The 19,148-nt window shown below is 40.8% G+C and overlaps 1 protein-coding gene across 1 annotated transcript in view; it reads left to right on the top strand.

Annotated features, from left to right (window-relative positions):
• dpr8 (defective proboscis extension response 8) overlaps positions 1-19,148 on the top strand; it is a 132,102-nt gene that overhangs the window by 16,005 nt on the left and 96,949 nt on the right. Inside the window, exon 2 of the mRNA XM_017139798.3 lies at positions 16,338-16,402. The gene's annotated coding sequence lies outside the window, so the exon portion shown is untranslated. The remainder of the gene's footprint in view (positions 1-16,337; positions 16,403-19,148) is intronic.

Genomic DNA, 19,148 nt, shown 5'->3' with positions numbered 1-19,148 from the left:
AGGGCCCATCATCAAGGTCCTTGTGCCGACAATGGCACATAATCAACGAAATCGCGCATATTAAAATTGTGAATGAACGCGCAGTACACGACTTCACACATTCTGGGGGCAGCGCAAGGGTCGTCTGATGATCAATCCCCCTGATTGTTCGGGTTTTTCTTTAAGGAAAATAAAAAAATTGAAATTATCAAAAGCTCTGATCAACAAAAATTATTTAAAAATATTTTGCATTATTTTCTTTGTAAAAATACAATTTATTAGGGCTAAACCAATTAAAAAATAAAGGTTTAAAAGCATTTATCTGAATTTTCAAGGGCTCTGTATTTTTATTAGTAGTCATAAATAATAAGCAAGTCTTAAGTACTTATTTAAAGAGCATAATTTTATTAATAATTAGGATAAATTTTTTTCAAAAAGGCAATTTTAAGGAATCAGAAAATAAAAAGCCATGTCAAAATCCCCTACAGCGCGATTAGATCTAGAGGATATATCCCCCGAAAGCGCTACCCACTCATATCGCTGGCAATAAAGTCGGGTAATTGGAAATGTTATTTCCACACCCCTTCTCTCTTGCCTACACCCACATTGCGTATACGCCACCGTATGCGTCGCCTTCTTGGTCTTTTGTCACTGCTTGTGCTGTTGATATTTTTCGTCCGCCCAAAAGGGGGCGGGGCTTTGATTACAAACACATCAACATTTAACACAATTTGCATTTTCATAGGTTCTAAAAAGCAGAAAACAAACAGAAGCACAGAAACACAAACACACTGCGCGATGGCAGTGAAATAAGAAATGAGCCGAAAGTGAAACAAAAAGCGGGTTTTGGCGTTGGGCGGAAGGAGAAACGGAACCGGAGGAGCCAGAACCCGAGCGTTAAAGAGGGGCGGTATGTTGGGGGGGCGGGGAAGGTTCGGCGGAAACGGAAGCGGGCGCTTGCATTAGCGGAAGTTGTCTTACAAGCGACAGGCGGTATTTCTGGGCGATGGGGGGTTATTACGAAAATAATTCGCGAAATAAGAGAAAAAGCGAAGAAGCGAAAAAAAACACACATCCTCATGAGCATTTCACATTTCGCATTCCACCTACTCCTTCTCCTCGAGGAGCCTCCATTCATGCGGTTGATTTGGCAGCGCCGCCTCCTCCTTGGCTGTCATATTCATAACAACATTTAAACATGCGCGCAATTCGAAACCCACTTTTAGTCACAGCTCGAGGTAAAAGGCGGCATGTTGGGCTTTAAGTTACAAATATATTATGAAGGTGTCTAAAAGTATGCTAGAAAATAGTTTTATCTTTTTTTACTGCCTACTTTTAGACAGTTCTATAAATGATTTCAAAATTGTATAATTTAAAGAGGTTATTTTATTTCAACTTATTTAAGTTGGAAATATGTTATTGAGGTATTTAAAAGTATGCTAGAAAAAAGATTTTTTTCACTGCCTACTTTTAAGCAGTTCTATAAATGATTTCAAAGGTTTATTTAATTTTCGAATGCATAATTTCTAATATTTCGTTGTCTGTATCAATTTTAACTATTATAATAATGATCTTTAATCTTTAATAAAATATTTCTTGATCTTCTGCTAATGGGTATTAGACATTCCATCACTTGCGAGTTCCAAAGAGTTGTATCAGTTGTATTTTGAGCTAAAGTTTACCTTCTTCAGTGTTGCTCGACATTGTCTTTTGGTTCCCTTTGACACGTGCGATGCTACTACCCAGAACCACCCACTGGGTTTTCTTCTTTTGAACAAAACCCCCCCTTCGCCAGGACCTTTATTTATGATGTTCATTTGCAGAGCTTAGCATAACTGCCAGCGCAGTGAGTGAGTGGGAAAGTGGGAGACCAGGAGACAGGAGAGAGCGTCTCATAACTCAGGATGTGAGCTGGGGAAATGGGTGGTTTTCGATGGGGGAGGGGGGATGCCATCTATGCTTGGACCAGGTAGTGCTATAAAAAGAAGTTACAATGCCAAAGAACGGAACGAACCGAAACGAAACGAAACGGGTGCTGGCCGTAAACAAAGGCGAATTGTCGTTGGCTGTCGCCGTTTTGTCATCGCCTTCTAAATTATGTCACGTAATTAAGCTGCATTAATGTGATAGTCCGCAGGCATCTCAACTTTATATATTCACAGCCACAGGCATAGACATACATAAATCTATCCGTGTCTCTGTCGCTGTCGCTGCGTTAAATGCGTCGAATATTTTTATGCCGAGGCATTTAATTAAAATATGCTCGTGAGCGACGAACTGGATCTCTAATAGCCTTGGCCCAAAATCATCCGACTCGTCTGGCTCTCTGATCCATGAGTCCGTGAATCCTTGGCCGAATCCGTTGTTCATTCAATTCCAGTTGCCAGTTTTATTTCCCTTTTGCCGAGGGAGGCTGTGGTGCACTGAGTAAAATTGGATATACTGTGAGGAATTTTGTATTACTGTATTTAATAATATTAATTTATTAGTATTTATTTTTATATATTTATTAATCTTGAATGATATTTATTTAATAGTATTTTTAGTATTTATAAGTATTTGTTAGTAGTTTTATTACCATTTATTACAATTTAGTACTATTCATTACTATTTATTTATTTTTTAGTATTACTATTCTACTAGTTTATAGTAATATTTTATAGGTGGTAAATATTTTAAAATATATTATTTCCTTCTCTGTATCTGCTCTGTGGCTATCTCATTCCGTAATGTTTCCAATTCATTGCCCATCCAAATTTTGATTCATAACAACAACTGCAAAAACAGCAAAGGCAGGCTCCGAACCCGAACCCGAAATTTTCATTAAATTTTTAACCAAAGCTTGCCATAACAGGCACCAAAGCGAAAGCAAAAGCAAAACAAGCCACAAATTGCCAGCACACCAGTGAAAGCCGAAAGCAAATAGTCGGCGGACTACAAATTGTTATACAAAATGGCCAATTAAACTGCCAATCGCCGCCAAAGCGCCGCGAGGTTTGTTGTACGAAATATATTCAATATGGAGGAGAATTTCGGGTTTTCGGGGGAATTTATATGGAAGCGAAAGCTAAATTCTAATTCGAATTGCATTTAATGCACAGGCAAAGCGTGGACAAACAACGTTGGCTAGCAAACAAACAAACGAGGCAAAAAGATGGAGAAGAAAGCAACAGCGGACAAATAACAAATAGACAAATAATCAAACAGGATGACAAAAGCCTAATGCAAAATTTAAAATAATCAAATGGCGAAAATTGTCTCTCTGTTGTTATTGTTTTAGTTTCTCGGTTCGGTTTCGGTTTCTCCAACTAAAGTGTCCACAAGTCACAAGCCTGTCAGCCACACGACATCCCCTCTTTCAACATTGCGTATACGCCGCGTTGACTGGTGAATTTAAAAATGGATTTCGGGACACTCGAATTGGATATTCTATTGCATAATTAGACATTTGATGGGCAGAAATACCCCTTTTAAATGGTTAATTGCTTTAATTTCTCCGTGTCTATTCTCTCTTTTTTTTCCAATATTTTTTTTGTTCACTTGGGGGTGTGTGTTTTATTTATAGACCCCGTGTTCAACCCCTAATAGAACGCCAATCGACCTCTTCCGGCTGCCATTATTCCCATTAATTATGTTCTATTTTCGTTTGGAGCCGGCTTGTTTCTGCTTGCTTATTTATATAAGGAATTCAGACGCGCTGTACTTTAAATAGTTGCCATAACCTGGAAATTGAGGTCAGGGCAGCAATATATATATCTATAGGTATCTATTGATTTTGCGTCTTTTCGACTTTCGTGTTGCCGAAATACCGAATACGAAAAAAAAGGAAAATAATTTGCCTTGCGAATTATTTATGATCCAAAAATCCCGCAACAATAGATACTTCATTATCCACTTAATACCTGCCAGCCAAAGAACTCAACGTTCAGACAAAGGACGAACTCATTTTTGCACCTACACAGAGAGAATTAACGATGAATATTTGAGTAAAAATTAAGAGTTTTTGTAGTCAAAATATAAATACTCACTTTCAGTATTTTTTTAAAAATATGTACTAAAATTTAGTCTTTATTATTTTTAATTTGTTCTCCAAAAAGGAGATTAATTGAATTTACTTGGTTATTTTTTCTGTGTACTTTTGGGTGAGCTTATAGCAAACATTGAAGTTAGTTTCCAAATTTGTAATGGAGAGAAAGCTCACACTCACACACCCTTTTCCCCTTTTTCCCTTCTACTTTCGGAGATGTGTGAAAATTTCACTTGGCGCACAGCTGAGTCAACGCAGTGTGTGTGTGTCCTTTTACCACCCCTAAAAACACCAACCCACCCCCCTTCAACCCCTTTGTATTTTGATTGTAGTCCGCGTTTGCTATTTCAGCCCAGCACGCTCTTTTCTTATTTTACAGTTGCATATTTTATTAACTTTTCTTGTGCAACAGCGAAATAGAAATATCCCTCCCTATCTCTATGTGAGTTATTTAAATAAAAAATGTTTTAATTCCATTTTAATTTCCATATTTCTATTCGCCGGCTACAAAAATATTTTCATTGTTGATTTGCTGGTTTTTTCTCTCCATCCTCTACAAAAAATATCTCGAAATTGCGGTGCGACTGAAATTAAATGCTGTTAGGGATATAGTCCCAAAAAAAAGGAAACTCCCCACCTTCACACACACAAAGCAAACGTGGGCCAAGGACCTTCAACCCACCTGGGGGGGGTGGGGGGTCTCGAGAACAGGGTGCTATCCAAACAGGACGCCCTGCAGCTGTTTATTTGTCAGACTCTAAATGATTTTTAATAGCGCAATTGAAAGAGTCGCCAAGTCGACTCTACTCAAGTCACTGCCCGCGGCTCAACTGCAGGTGGGGGGTTTTCCCGAACGAATTTGGACACCGGAGGGGTGGGGAGATTGAGACCTACGTCTTCGTATACCCCGTACTCATATGATATGTGGGTGGCTTCGGGAGACTTTTCTTTAAAATTACCAACAAAATGCATTAAAAACTTTGAAATAAAAAAAAAAAATTATAAAAAAAATATAAAAAAGAATACAACGGAATAACAAAAACCGAAATTCCTAAATACGTTGTGGTTCAAAATAAAAACCAAAACATCGGTCAATTGAGCAACTAAAAAGCTGGGCAATATCAATTTATCTCGATACCATCTCATCTTGAGATTCAAAAAGGCGGGTATCTTGAGGTCGGAACTAGGAAGCCCACTTGTTCTTGTTCTTATTCTCGTTCTCGTTGTTGTCAGCACTCGCCCTCTGTGTTTGCCCTTGAATATGAAATGGAAAACTCAATGGCGCAGGCAAACAAGCTGGCAAACAAACAGACGAACAGCAGTCCGCTGGGGGGCAACTCTGGCAGGAGGAGGATGAGGCGGAGAGGGGGCAACTCTGGCAGGAGAAGGAGGGGTTCGAAGGAAGAAGAGGAGGTGGAGAAGGAGCTGCACAACAAGGATGCCAAGGAGCAGAGAATAGCAGACAGGACACACCTCAGGGTTGTCAGGTAGCCGTCGTTGTCGTCGCCATTTCTGCGTTGCCGTTGTCGTTGTCTCATTGTTTTTAGCTCTGAATGGTTGAGTTGACTCCTTCAAGGCGAGGTCCTGGTGTCCCGATGTCCTGCAAGTAGCTGTCATGAGCCGAAGGAAAAGCCCCCGGCCGCAGGATGCATTACATCCCAAAGGCGACATCGATAGAGTGCAAATAATCAAGAGCGAAGTTTTCACGCTCTTCGCTATTAAAAAATAATCATAAATTTGCGAGTGCAGACGGTCAACTGCAAAACGCTAAATGGCAAACAGCATTACAAGTATAAATAATGCATTTCCATTGCGTTTGAAATAGGAATATTATTTATTTATTTAGTTAATGGTTTTGAAAATCATTTATTCGGGGTTCTTCTCTTTTTTATCATTACTATATGACAATTATTTTCCGGCTTTAAATTTAAAGCTTGAATATGCGAAAATGATGAAATTTAAATGAATTTATCGCCTGATTTTGTGTCATATGATTTTCCATTGGATCTAGGGAAACTCATCGACTTGTCTTATCAATCCACCTCCCCTAAGCACTTAGTCATCGCTTTCCCCTTCAATGCACACCCCTAAATACACACACACGCACATCGCTTTTCCGCGGGCACTTTTCCACACTTTTCCGCACTCTAATGAGCTTTGATGAGCGATGGGATGCGTTGTGATTGCGATTGCGATGGCGACACCCCCTAAAAAAAAAACCGGATGAATGATGAATTTCAATTGATGGTGCATCAAAATTAAATCTACGTAAACAGCGGAGATACAAGATAAAAGATAATAATGCCAAAAATACAAAAATTCGGCGGAAGGAGCCTCCGAAATTGGCATTCGGGATTAAGACGCATCGCGACAATCAGCAGAAATGAAATTTCTTCGGCCCATTTCTTTGGCTAGACAAAGAAGAAAAGAGAGTAAGAAAGAAGGAAAGCGCCAGCTGGTTTGATTGATTGATGGATGATTGGCAAGCTTGATTGATGCCTCTGCCCCGTCGCCAGTTTGATTGACAAGTCGCGTGGGATTCGTGGAATGGCAAAAGCAACTCCACAGAGCCAAGACAAAGTTGAAGGGAATGAAATGGAGAAGTCCTAGAGTCTAGAGTCTAGACACATAAGCCAACCGACTGAGCCCAAGGCTAAGGTGAATGAGTTGCACGATTGAGGCGGCGAGGAAGAAAGCGCGGAGAAAGCGGGGAGAAAGCCGAGAAGGTAGGGTGGCAAATGGTTTGTTTGAACACCGCTAAGTGCTGCCAGGGCCCACAAATACAAGTCTTTCTTGGCTTTCCTGGCCGCGACAACAAATAGACTTGGCCAATGCCAGGCAAATAGTTAACAATCGGCCAATGCCAGGCAGTTAAGTCGAGTTAAGCGGTTAAAGTTAACCCGCGAATGTGTCATCTGATATCTACTCTCAGCGAAAGGTTAACATCCTGGTTTAACCCGCTGCCACACGAAGCCGCACGTATGGTTAGTCAATATCTAATGAGTAGATGTTATAAAGAATTATACAAAATAATTATATGAAAATGGTTTGAAAATAGAGCTTCGAATCAAACGATTTTTCTACTATTTTTGGAGGGGGGAAAGAAAATTCCTATAGAATTTGGTTAAATCTTTTATGAATAATTAAGTCTGACCAAGTATGAGCTTTGAATGAAAACATAAATATTTAATTTAATTTTTTTTTCATTAATTTTTTTTTTATTATATTTTTTTTTTATTAATATGATTTGTTAAATGTCCTATGAACTTGGAGTTGAAAGGATTGAGAGAGGGGAAGTATGAACTTTAAATCAAAATAATTTGATTTATTTATTTATTATTTTTTTATTATTGTTTTTATAATAAAGTTTTTGTTAATAAAATAATTGGTCAAATTTCTTATGAACTGGGAGTTAATATGATTAACAGTGGCCAAGTATTTATCTTTAGTGCCTTTTTTTTTCCTTCTATAAAGTTTTACCATCTTTATAGCAAAATAAATGCTAAAGATCAATTATTTTTGTGTTGTCATCCACTGTACCGCTCAGATAAGCAAGTTGTGGGCCCAAAAACCGAATAAAAGAGAGATTTGCTGGCTAGGCTAGGCTACGGAGCTGAAAAATGTGAAATTCTTGGCAAATCCGGCGAATAATCGTATTACACGACCATCCCAGCGATAGACGACGACGACACTCGTAGATAAACTGGCAGTGCCGTCGGTTTGTTTGTGGCAAAGACAAACACAATCTCACATCAAAAAAAAAACGTAGCACCAAAAAGAATAAAAATAAAAATAAGAAGGGAAAATAAATAATAAAAGCGGGGGAAAGGCAGCTGGGCAAACAAAAAATGGAAAACGATGCCCCCGAATGCGAAGGAAAATCGCTAAAGGCCTGTGGCAATTACCACATGCAGGCACTTTTCTCCACCACTTTTCTTCTCCCTCCTTTCTCCGCTACTTTCTCCGCCGCGTAATGGCGGACAAAGTGTTAAAAAATGCTTTAAAACGAATGGAAAAAGGCGAGGGGAAGGCAAAGGCAACACTAACAAAGCCAATCCCGCTTTTTGGGAATGTTTTGGGCCGAAAGCAAAACCGATGACAACTCGTAAAGGACATTCCGCCGTTGTGTGGGTAAGTCTGAGTGTGTGTGTGTGTGTGTTTGAGGGTATTAGTGCGTCCTTGCAGATTGGAACACTTGTTAAGTCATACGCTCGATTCGCTCGTAACAAGCCACAAAAAAAACAGAAAGGAAAGAAAGCCGCCCAATCTCCTTGGGTTCTCAGGTTTTCTCTTCGGGGTTTTCAGTTCTCAGTTCTTCGTCCTCGCCCCATTGCGTTTCAAGTGTTAATTTGAGATCCCTGTGGCATAACCAGCACACACACACATCCTGGAGGTGCGATATGTGCCTCCATTGTAAGGATTGCAAAAACGAAGAAAGAGGAAAGCACACACAAACGAAGAAGTTGAGTCAACTAGAGCCCAGAGTTGATTCCTTTGGCTCAAACGCTGTCAACGCTTCGTTTGCCAGGACCCTTGAACCCCCCCTCCTTAGCATCCTTTGTTCGAGTGCTCCATCACATCACCACCATTCCACCATCCTCATCTCATCTCGAGTGTCTATCTTATTCTGTGTGCTTCAAGTAGTTTAAAAGCTTCAAATTTTCATCGACATGATTTGACCACGTCGGCTGGGGATCCCGGGAAGCACTGGGATGGTTTTGAGCCAACCGAAGGTCCTGTGAGCTCCTTCAGAGGGGAAGGGGAAGGGGAAGGGAGACCCGGCAGACCAAGTGTTGGCTGTAATTAGGTAATATAATATATTGAAGTTATTGTGATGACCAATTGGGATTGGATAAGTGCGGTGCGGGGTTATTGAATTGTTGTTCTTGCTTCTGAGGGCTGAGGGCATGTTGGTCCTTCGATAAGTAATCGATATGGGCTTGTGTTTTCATTAAATACGGTAGTTCGGTAGTGCTGGAATAATATGGGAACATGAGAAAGTTTATTTAGGTTTAGAACAATTGTTGATCATATGCACTTTGGATTTACACAATAAAAAATGATTTAAAAATTAGTTGGCAAAAAAAAAGGTAAAGTTATTTAAGTTTGGTCTTGTGTTCGTACACCCCCTACACGTAAAATAGAAAAAATTGTTCAAATCGGACTATTCATTAAGAAGTTATAAACAAATAATCGAATGGCGGCTGCGGGCAAGCAGTGCAAGCAGTCGCTTTGCCGCTAACATATCTTTATCTACTTTAAGCTGATATACCGTTCTCACTTGTTACTGCTTTTATTTCAACGATTAAACGTTTGAGAATCAGTTTCGCGCATTGAATGCGCACACTCTTTGCATATTTTAATAGAACACTAAGGCATACTAAACCCCTTGTTGTATGGAATTCATTGGCTCGAATGACAGACCAAAAATCCGTAATGAGCCCCCGTCGAAAATCCCCCTCGGGCTTTTCTCGTCAGATTAAACGATTTTTATTTTTAAGGTTGATCCGAGAGTTTTCAATGACATTGCAGTACCTGGAAATCGTCACCTGGACTCTTTGCCTGAACTCTTTAAGCTGTCGTCGTCGTGCAAAGGGCGATGGGCGAATGGCGAATGGCAAGCGTGTTGGGTTTTCGGCATCGCCGTTTCATGACAAACGTTTGTCAACATTCTTTAAATTGAATTTCAATGGATTTTCCTTTCGCCTGTCAACGCACGCAAACAATGGCGCACACACACACATTTGCGGGGCTGCTGAAAAGGTCACGGGTTACAAGGGTTAGGCAGCTGCCACCCACATCTCTCAAACTACCTCAAACCGCCCACCTCGCGTCAGCCACCTCCAGCTGACATCCGAGCCGGCAAACAAAAAGATCTCACGCAACGGCCCCTTTTTCATTTTGAGCTCACCTGGCGCTTTGATGCACTCGGAAAAGCTTGTTTCAATCTTGTTTAGTTTTTAGATTATACATATTTTTGCAAAATATTTTTAGAATATTTAAAAACCAAAATAGATAAATATATGGGTTCAGAAAATGTTTTAAAATATGTTAAAGTTATATGTTATTTCTAAAATATTAGGAAAGCTAAAATATAAATTTATGAAGGAAAACCTTTAAACATTTATGTAAATAAAATACAAATATATTTTATTTTTACTAAAAAGTACTTAAACCTTTTTTCGACTCTTGTACCAAATATATGACAACATTGTAGTTTTAGGATAGTAAAAATGATAAATAAATGTGTTTTTTTCGACCATTTTTCTCCCAATTGACCCATCTTTCTCGCAGTGCAAAGTGCATAATCCGACGTTTGACTTTGTTTCGGTCAGCGGGTGGGAGTTGTTCTTATTTTTCATTCCAGCGCTGCTGGCTCGCGATATTGTTTTGTATAACGGAATACGGAATACACTTTGAAGTGCATTAGCGCGTAATTGATTGAATTGAAGTTCCAGTTTCAGCGGCTAACACGCACACACACACACACAGGGGGTAGTACACACACACATGGGAGGCGGCCATTTTCGTTTATGGCGTATGTGTATTTTATATTTCGTATGTGCGTCGCATAGCAAAAGAGCTTGGTTGGCGACCAAAGCGACACAGGCATGGAATTTAAATTATGTGAACCGATGGTTCAGGAGAAACGGAAAGAGTTGGCCAACATCGGCAACAAAGCGTTAACATTAAACGCCGTTAGCCGTTTTTCCCTCTTTATTCGAAAACTCGACGCTTTAGTCGACGGCTAAAATATCAAAGGAAAAGTCAAGAACTTCCAACCGAATTTAATTTTATTCTCGCTTTCGTTGCAAAAAAAATCAACAAAATTAAAAATTAATAGACCATTTTCAAGTAGAAATTAATAGTTGGGAATATCTAAAATAGATTCTTAATCTTTATTATACAAAATATATATCAAGCAACCTTCAACCACCTTTTATTTGATTTATTTTTAAAAAATGTTCTTACTTTCAATTTTTTTTTTACGTAGCCCTTGAGCCTATTTGAAAATCATAGCTTTGCCTTCAAGTTGTTGGTTTTTCTTAAAAAGAAATGAAAACAATATCAATTTAGCTTGCCTGTTAAATAAACCCCTTTGGCAGCCATTCAGCCCTTTGTAAATAAAGCCATTGGCACTTTTGCACTCTTCACCTGTGTGAAAATCGAGAGCCTTTGGATTTGTGTCAGTGGAAAGTGGAAATCTTACTTTTCGATTGCCGAATCGCCGCAAATTCGCCACATATCCACACAGACCGAATCACCTGGATTGCTTAAGTAATTAAATGGCAGAGTTATGTACTTGTATTTGTTTATCCATCGAGCGAAGAGCCCAGGGCAAAAGTCAGCTAGCTGTTTTAAGCAGAAAAATATGTAGATATAAAAATCAGAGAAAGAAGAAATGCAGCAGCTGAAAAAGAGACGAGAGGCGAAATGAACTGCAACAGTTTTTGTGCAGACGAAAAGAAATAAATAAATAAACAAACTTCATAACAATTTCCACTCGGGCCGAGATTGAAAATCGATCGATGCGGTTGATTGAGTGGTCGAAGGGGGGTTGGCCTGTCATCAAATCTGAATATTTTACCAGTTCATCATTTCCACTTTTGCCCCAGAATGGCTGGCCAAAACCTAAAAATAAATAATTAAGGTAATTCCTTGTGAGCTTGTGAGTTTGTCTATGCGAAGGACTCTTAAAATGTCATCATCATCAGCAAGGTGAAATGAGCAGACACTTGCAAGCGTATCGAATGGCGCAATGGAAAAATCCACAGGCCACAAGCAAACTCAATTAAAAGCCCATTGATAGGGGATATTTTCCATTTTCCCACATATATATATAGTATTTATTATGTGAGAGCAAATATAAGACAGCCCAAGTACTCGCTTTTTATCCACCTAGAACATATGTATGCTCGATGGTATTATTTATAACCGAGCCGATTGCACAAGCTTCGCCATATGGTGGCCCCAAGGAACTGGAGAATGAATCCTGGAATGAAGAGGGGGCGAGAAAGAGCTACTGAAGGAGGATTTGCGAATGCAAAGTTGATAATAATTAGATTGATTACAGTGGGGTGGGATGGTGGATGGTCTAGCTACCAACTACTGGGCACCAAAGAGGATTATTCGCAGTCCACTCGACCAGCTGGAGGAGATGAGCATCGAGGAAAGGAGCTCACTAAGCTGAACCCAGGATTATGGCCATATGCACCATATTTACTTCAGTATAAAATTCCAGACAACAAAAAACAAAAAGTTCATCGCAAAAGTTTGGTGTCAGGAATTGTGTTAATATTTCATATGGCCCATCCTTGAATTTTGCAACTATTTTTGTGTAAAGTGGAGGAGGGTGGGTATAAGAAATCGGATTTAGCCTTGAAGCTTTTGTTTTGGGTTTTGCTTTGGGTTTAGTTATTAATGAAATTAAAAAACAATTTTTATTAAAAATAAGATGAATTCCAACGCCCACAATCGCCTTAAATGATCTTAAGAAAAGGTCCACTTTGTAAAGTGTAAATGCCGTTTGGTTGTGCTTATAAATACCTAACGAAATGTTGAAAAAATTTTAAAATAGGATTATTTATGAAGAAGTTATTAGCAAAGCAAATAATGGAAGGCAAGCAGTGCAAGCAGTCGATTAACTGCTTGCGTAACTTCACGGGTATCTGATCGTAGAGGTGCATGTTAAATTAAAGGACAGCCTTAAATATTCAAACTAAAATTACTTTAAGGACCTTTTTCCCTTGCCCTTCTTTTTGTGTTGTCCCTCAACATCCTTTAATGCGCATTTGAACTCACCTCCTGATCGCCCGACCCCAATGACCTCCGGCTGAAATGTAACGGCATTCGAGGGTCGCGATGGCGGAGAATGTGATGTCAGGGAGTCAGATGCAGGCGCCGTGGCAAGTGATGCGTGTGGTAAATGCTGCAGCCTGCATGACATCCCCCCCCCCCCTCAGCACATCCTGTCCGCTGTCCGTTTATTTTTTCTGCTGCCTTTTTTTGTTTGTTTGTTTGTGTTTTTGCACCAGGCATCGGCAGCGGCATCGGCATCGGACTTCAGACAGGCCCGCCATCGCTCGTTACAAATCATTTTAATGCGGTTACACACCCCTCGATTCGCGTGGCAGCCAGGACCTCGGTGGCCAGGACCTCGGTAGCCAACGCCCACAACCGCATCATGTAAATAAAAATTATGAAAAGTTGTCGCGGCAGCGCGTGGCAAAATTCCACATAAGTATGCATTTAAAAATAATTTATGGCAAACGAGAAGGAATGAATGAGGAGCATGGAGGATCAGAGGAGTTTCCTTTAAATGGACACAGTCGGCAGGACAAAGTGCGCTTAATGAGGCTCAACGCAACAACATGCCGCAATATGGTGGGCGAAGTGGGCGGTGGGCGAATTACGAAGGACGTGCCGTTTAAACACACACAATGCAGCCTTAGCATCTGCTTATTTTTTCGCCCATTTTCATTTTGCCTTGTATAATAATTTTCCAGCCTGAATTTCCAGCACTTAAAGCCCAAAGCCTGTCAACCGGTGTGCGAAACGCCATGGGTTTTTGGGTTTTCGGGGTTTTTGGGTTCTGCGGTCCATCAGGATCAACGTTTTGGGATTAATTAATGATGCCGAACGTCCGCCTGTCCGCTTGTCCGTTGTCCGCTTGTCCGTTTGTCCATTGTCCGCTCAAGCTGCTGCTTCGTATGAAAAATGCGCATAAAATATGAGCGTAAAATATTTATAAAAGCCCACTACACACATACGCGTTAACTGTCATTGCACTTTGCGGCTTTTTTTTTAATATATGGTATGGCCGCCCTTTAAGCGGCTCTCCTGTTTCACAAACTTATTCAGCACTGAGTACTGAGTGCTGGCCTAGAGCCGGCAGCGTAGAAATTACATTACATTTTACAAGCGACATGGGGCGTTCGTTCTCGAGGCAACCAGGACACCCAGGACACCCAGGACATCCAGGACATTCAGGCCATCCAGGCCAATAACAAACAACCGGGGGGCGTTCGTTCAGTTCGTTCGCTGCGGCTTCGGCCAGCATAAAAATTTAAAATATTAACATAAATTTTTACAATGAGGCAACAATTTGCAGGACGAGGCAAGCAGCTCCCAAAGGGGCGGTGGGGGCGTGGCAGCGCCTTCGCTGGTGTTAAATATTTTGTAATAAGCACAATAAACCAAAGCAGCAGCAAAACAAGCTCGAAATTTATTCACCAAGCCAGGCAAGGCGAAAAGGGAGAGGATAAATGTGGTTCAGGATACGCCAGACTGCCTGATAATGGTTCAATTATTTTTCCGCCCTATTTAACTGCAAGTAAAACGGTCTTTGCTGGGCCCTGGACATAAACCTCCACCTACCACCCACCTTCGTATTTCCACATTTTTCACAATGGCCAGCCAACCTCAACGCTCACGGATATGTTGGACAATTTTCCGGCCATAGACGAGTGGAGACGTGCAGATACATTTGCCACCTACTACTACGAATCCCGACCCTCGTTGGCTTCACCAACCGCAAAAATTTGTCACACGTCATATGTATGGTCGTCCGCCCGCCTTTTTTGCCCACCGAGTGGAACAAAGCGCTTTATATATGCGCCATTGTCAGCCCGTTAAAGGCGACTCAATTGGTTTGCCACTGTTCGTTCGAGTCCCTGTCCCCCAGAGGATATCCCTGACTGACCTTTCAACAAAAGACACATCCTAAGAAGATCCTTCATAGTTGAAATTAATTATTAAATTATTAGCTATGTGGATGTTGATTAGTAATTAATAAAAACAGATAAAGAGAGCAAGGAAGAACGCTATAGTCGAGTTATGCAAGTAGTAAAGAGACTGATTCCACTACTTGCATTTTTTCATTATTATTTGCTTATTACTTTTAAATGAATTTTCCGATTTGAAATTTTTCTTCTACACTTCGATAGGTATTTATAAACACAACCAAAGGCATTCACACTTTTACATATTCTGTAAAGATGTGGGATAAAAAGCCCCATTTTAAACGGTGCACTTGGCTTGAACAGCGGCTCTCGGGCCAAATTGCAAATGATTTTGGAACGCCTAGGCATTTAACATTAATTAACATTAATATAGCCATCCTGCTATGCTGGGACTCGAAGGACTCGGGGAGGAACCGCAGGACTAGCAGGATGCGAAACTCGAGGCCTTAATAACTCAGTTAAACAGCTTATGGGCAATTTAAGGGCCGCAAAGTGAGGAAGGGGAACTCGGACTCGAGCTCGCAAACCAAACCCCCGATTCGCTGTCGTTTCCTGTGTGCACTTTTGAAATTCTTTGCGGATACAGAAATTTAATTTCCTTTGTAGCGTTTTTATTGCTATTTATTATTATGATTATTATGTAGCTATAGCACTATAGACATTTTGTCGGCCCCGTGTTTGCCGCTCTCTCTCGAATCGACTCCATCGACTACGGCCATCCACCCATCGTTATGATGGTCATAAATTTGTTTGCTCGCCCAGCTCATTGTGCCTGCGATTCTGGATGGTGGATGGTTGGTGGATGTCGATGGTCCGATGGCGTCGAAGGGTTCGATATGCAAACAACAATATTTGCGCAAATTGTTTGGATCCCCCCCCGCCCCCTCGAAAGCGGGTCTGTAAAATTGATGCCCACTGTTGCTTCGCCTGATTATGTTGGGCATTGTGTGTCCAACTGCTTGTAAAACTATAAAGTTTCATGATTTATCGCAAATTCGGCACTTCGAAGCCGTGGAATATTGAAAATGGCTTACTCCCTAGCTGGCTTTTCAGAGCAGTGTCTTTACTTAAAAAATCTAGCTTCATAATTTAAGCTTATCTACAGCTCAATAGTCAAAATGAAAAGAGGCGCCCGAACAGGGACCTTAAGGTCCTATATGAAAATATTTATTAATAAGGTATCTATATTGAATGTACAATTGTGTACAGGTATTTTAATAATTAATTAATAATATCAAATAATGAATAAAAATCAATATGTGGGTGGTATTAAGAAGGATTTCATTTTCCACTGGCATGTTTTTCAAAATTAGAAGAAAGTTCGTGCTTAAATTTATAGGAATTTTTGTTTGGGGGAGTTTTTCAAGTGTGCGTCCTTGCCGGCGGCTGATTGCGAATCCTGCTGAACCCTTGACTCATTCTCATACTCAAACGCAGCCCCGCTGGCACTCGAAATTAAACCGCAAAATATTCGCATATGAATATTCCTGGGCGGCCATCTTTTGGGATCTCGCAGCTTGAGCCAGGTCATAATAATATCCCTTCTCATCTTCTTCTTGTTTTGCTTCTTATTTTTTTTTTTTTTGCAGGCCGCCCAAGGACGACGAGTCCGAACCCAAAAACCGAAGAGCGGAAAAAGTAAAGCCGCAGACGGGTAAGTTTCAGTTTCAGTTTCCGACCATCGGGGAGCGGCCTCTCGGCTCGATAATGAAGTTGAATGTGTTGACAAGTTTATTTGCTTAATTTTTGTTCGGCACGCCATTTTTGAGATTCCACGGGCTCTTGGGGCCCGTTTCCCGAAAGAGGCCGCCGGGAGTGGCTCAGGCTCAGGCTGAGGCTCAGGTCCAAGTTCCCATTTCCCAGTTCCACGTTCCAAGTTCCCCGGGGGGGCGACTTAATACACATTCGACGCGGGGCGCGGCCCGCTGACAGGCGCCCTCCATCACAATGATGAGTCGTTGATAAATACGGAACGAGGTTATGTACACTCCGTTATGTCGGGGGCGTCTGAAAACAAGTTCAATGCGATCCGAGAAGGGGAAGGGTTCTGGTTTTCGCTCTAGGCAGGTGGGGCCTCGCTTGGTCCTTGAACTCACTCGTTTTACTCTAGTGATTTTACCATCGCAAATAAGTGGTTATTCCTGAAAGGCATAGGGTTTGGCCAACGGAAAGTTTGTAAGCCCCTCCCCATATAGCTTTTTTAGATGCTCTAATGAGTTATTACCATTTAACATGTTTACCGTTTTGATGGTTCTAAGCACTACAATCCTATAATGCACAGTTTGGGGTCTTAAAATGATGTTAAAAGCCGATTAAAAAGCAGATGAAATTTTAGAATTTAGCCATTATTGTGGGGTTTTACATTAAATAATTAGAATAAATTTGTTAATCCTGTTTGGAACAGATGTATATATAATGACTGATGTTGATTTAGGGAATATAAAAACATGTGCATTAACTTTTAAAGTGGCGCCCGAGCAGGGATCGTACTTGCATCCTCATAAAACGATATGAAAACTATGGAAGGTTGTGCATTTATAAAGAAGGTTAGAATTGTAGGCAAATTGAGTGAGTAGTGAGTGCAGAAATCAAGGCGACAAGTGGCGCCCGAGCAGGGACCCTACTCCTAGCACTTTTCACGAATCATGAGCCTCCTCAATTTGTTCCTCGGAATCTGGAAAACCTCCACCACAGCCCTTTATCGTCGTTCCTGTCGTTGGCTTTGTGCGGCCAATTAGAGCGTTTTGACGCCGCCTCGGGTCACTTTGCGTGCCATTTGCTTATTTTGCTTTATGCATTTCATTCCCCAAATTGCGGTCATAATTTGGTAGCTCACGGCCTGCCCTTTTGTGGTAAAGAGAGGTCTGCTCGATTCACACTCGTCGTTTGCCAATCTGATATTTTAATAAATAATAATAAATAATTCGATGTTTGTGGGTTATCAACCCAAAGTGAGGTATGTATTTTTCAGTGAAGAGAACTATTTCTTAAGAGTCAATTAAAAAATTGTAGAGTATCCAGTGGACGGCTTTTCCATTTTCTATTTCAATTTCCGCTCTGCCTTTCAGCCCTCTGCCTTTTGCTCCGTTTGTTTGTGAAAGTAATAAAATAATTATTAATTATGAACTGGCATAAGCACACATTTACATTTACATGAAGGCTCTATTTGCGGCGTGTGTAAATATTTAATTTGAGCATTGTGAGCAATGACCTGGCAATGGGCACCGAACATGTTCGTTTATCGATTTAAAGGGCCTAAGCCTCTGTTACAAAACCCTATAACCCTAGAAAACCCAGAGCAGTGCGTATGAGCATCACGTATACGGCCCGTGTTCCTCGTGTACAAAAAGTGTGCTGACAAAACGAGCGGTTAAGGGAAAACCGAAAGGCCAATTACTTATGCCAGTGGCAAAGGAAACCAGGGGCGCATTAAGTACATTATGCACTCGGTGCTGCTGTTTCTGTAGCTGCCTTTGCTTCTGCTGTTCCTGTCACACAAGCTGCCAGGATCATCTGGGTCCTGGGTCCTGCGAGGGCGGACGTAACTGGCAACTGGCAACTGGCAGCTGCATATATTAGCCAAGTTTCGCCCTCGTTCTAGGCCCGAGCTCACGTTTTCCTTGCCATTCCCTTCCTTTCGCCTCGTTCGTTACACTCTTTCCTGTTGGAGGCTAGAACATAGAACATCTAGCGGTCCGTTCGAGCCAGAAAACCCAAACCAGTTGGTGGAAAACACACCCACACTCAGCCGAAGCGAAGCAAAACCACGCCTCTAAGTTCGCTCAACGGAAACGGAAATAATTTGTCATTTTATTTCTATTTTATGATTATTTATTTTATTCCAACATTCTGTTTCTGCTACTGCTTCGGCACAGGGATATTTACTCTGCGAGCCGCAGGACTTACACACTCGCTCACACATACATTAGCATTAGTTTTTGGCCACGCTAACGGACTTCCGTCAGCCGTCAAGCGTTCGGGGCGACTTGCGTTTCAAGTGCCACAAATTGTTGCATGCTTTGCGGGGCCTGTCCGATGTCCTCTTAGCTGTGAACTCAGTGGCACAGTGGAGCTCTAACGGCGATTTATTCCTTTAATAATATTTAAAAATATTAAATAAAAGTTATAAGAAAATAAATATAAAATATAAAAGTCGCTATTTAAATTCTACAAGTCAAATTCAAATCACAAACCAGCAAAGCTACAGCGTCCATATTTTTACCAAATATTCCTAATAAATTGTAGACTTACGCTAATAAGTGATTTCTTTAATCAGCTGCGACTTTTCACATTTAAACTCATTTAGAGCCTAAAGGCTCTTACAAACAATTTAACATTTAAAAATATATAAATCCAATTCACAGATTACATTCATCATCTTTACTTTTTAGCACTTATAT

Source organism: Drosophila takahashii, chromosome X, assembly GCF_030179915.1.
Source record: "Drosophila takahashii strain IR98-3 E-12201 chromosome X, DtakHiC1v2, whole genome shotgun sequence".
Taxonomy (NCBI): Eukaryota; Metazoa; Arthropoda; class Insecta; order Diptera; family Drosophilidae; genus Drosophila; species Drosophila takahashii.
Note: the sequence above shows the minus strand (reverse complement) of the source record. Positions and strands in the feature narration are given on the sequence as shown.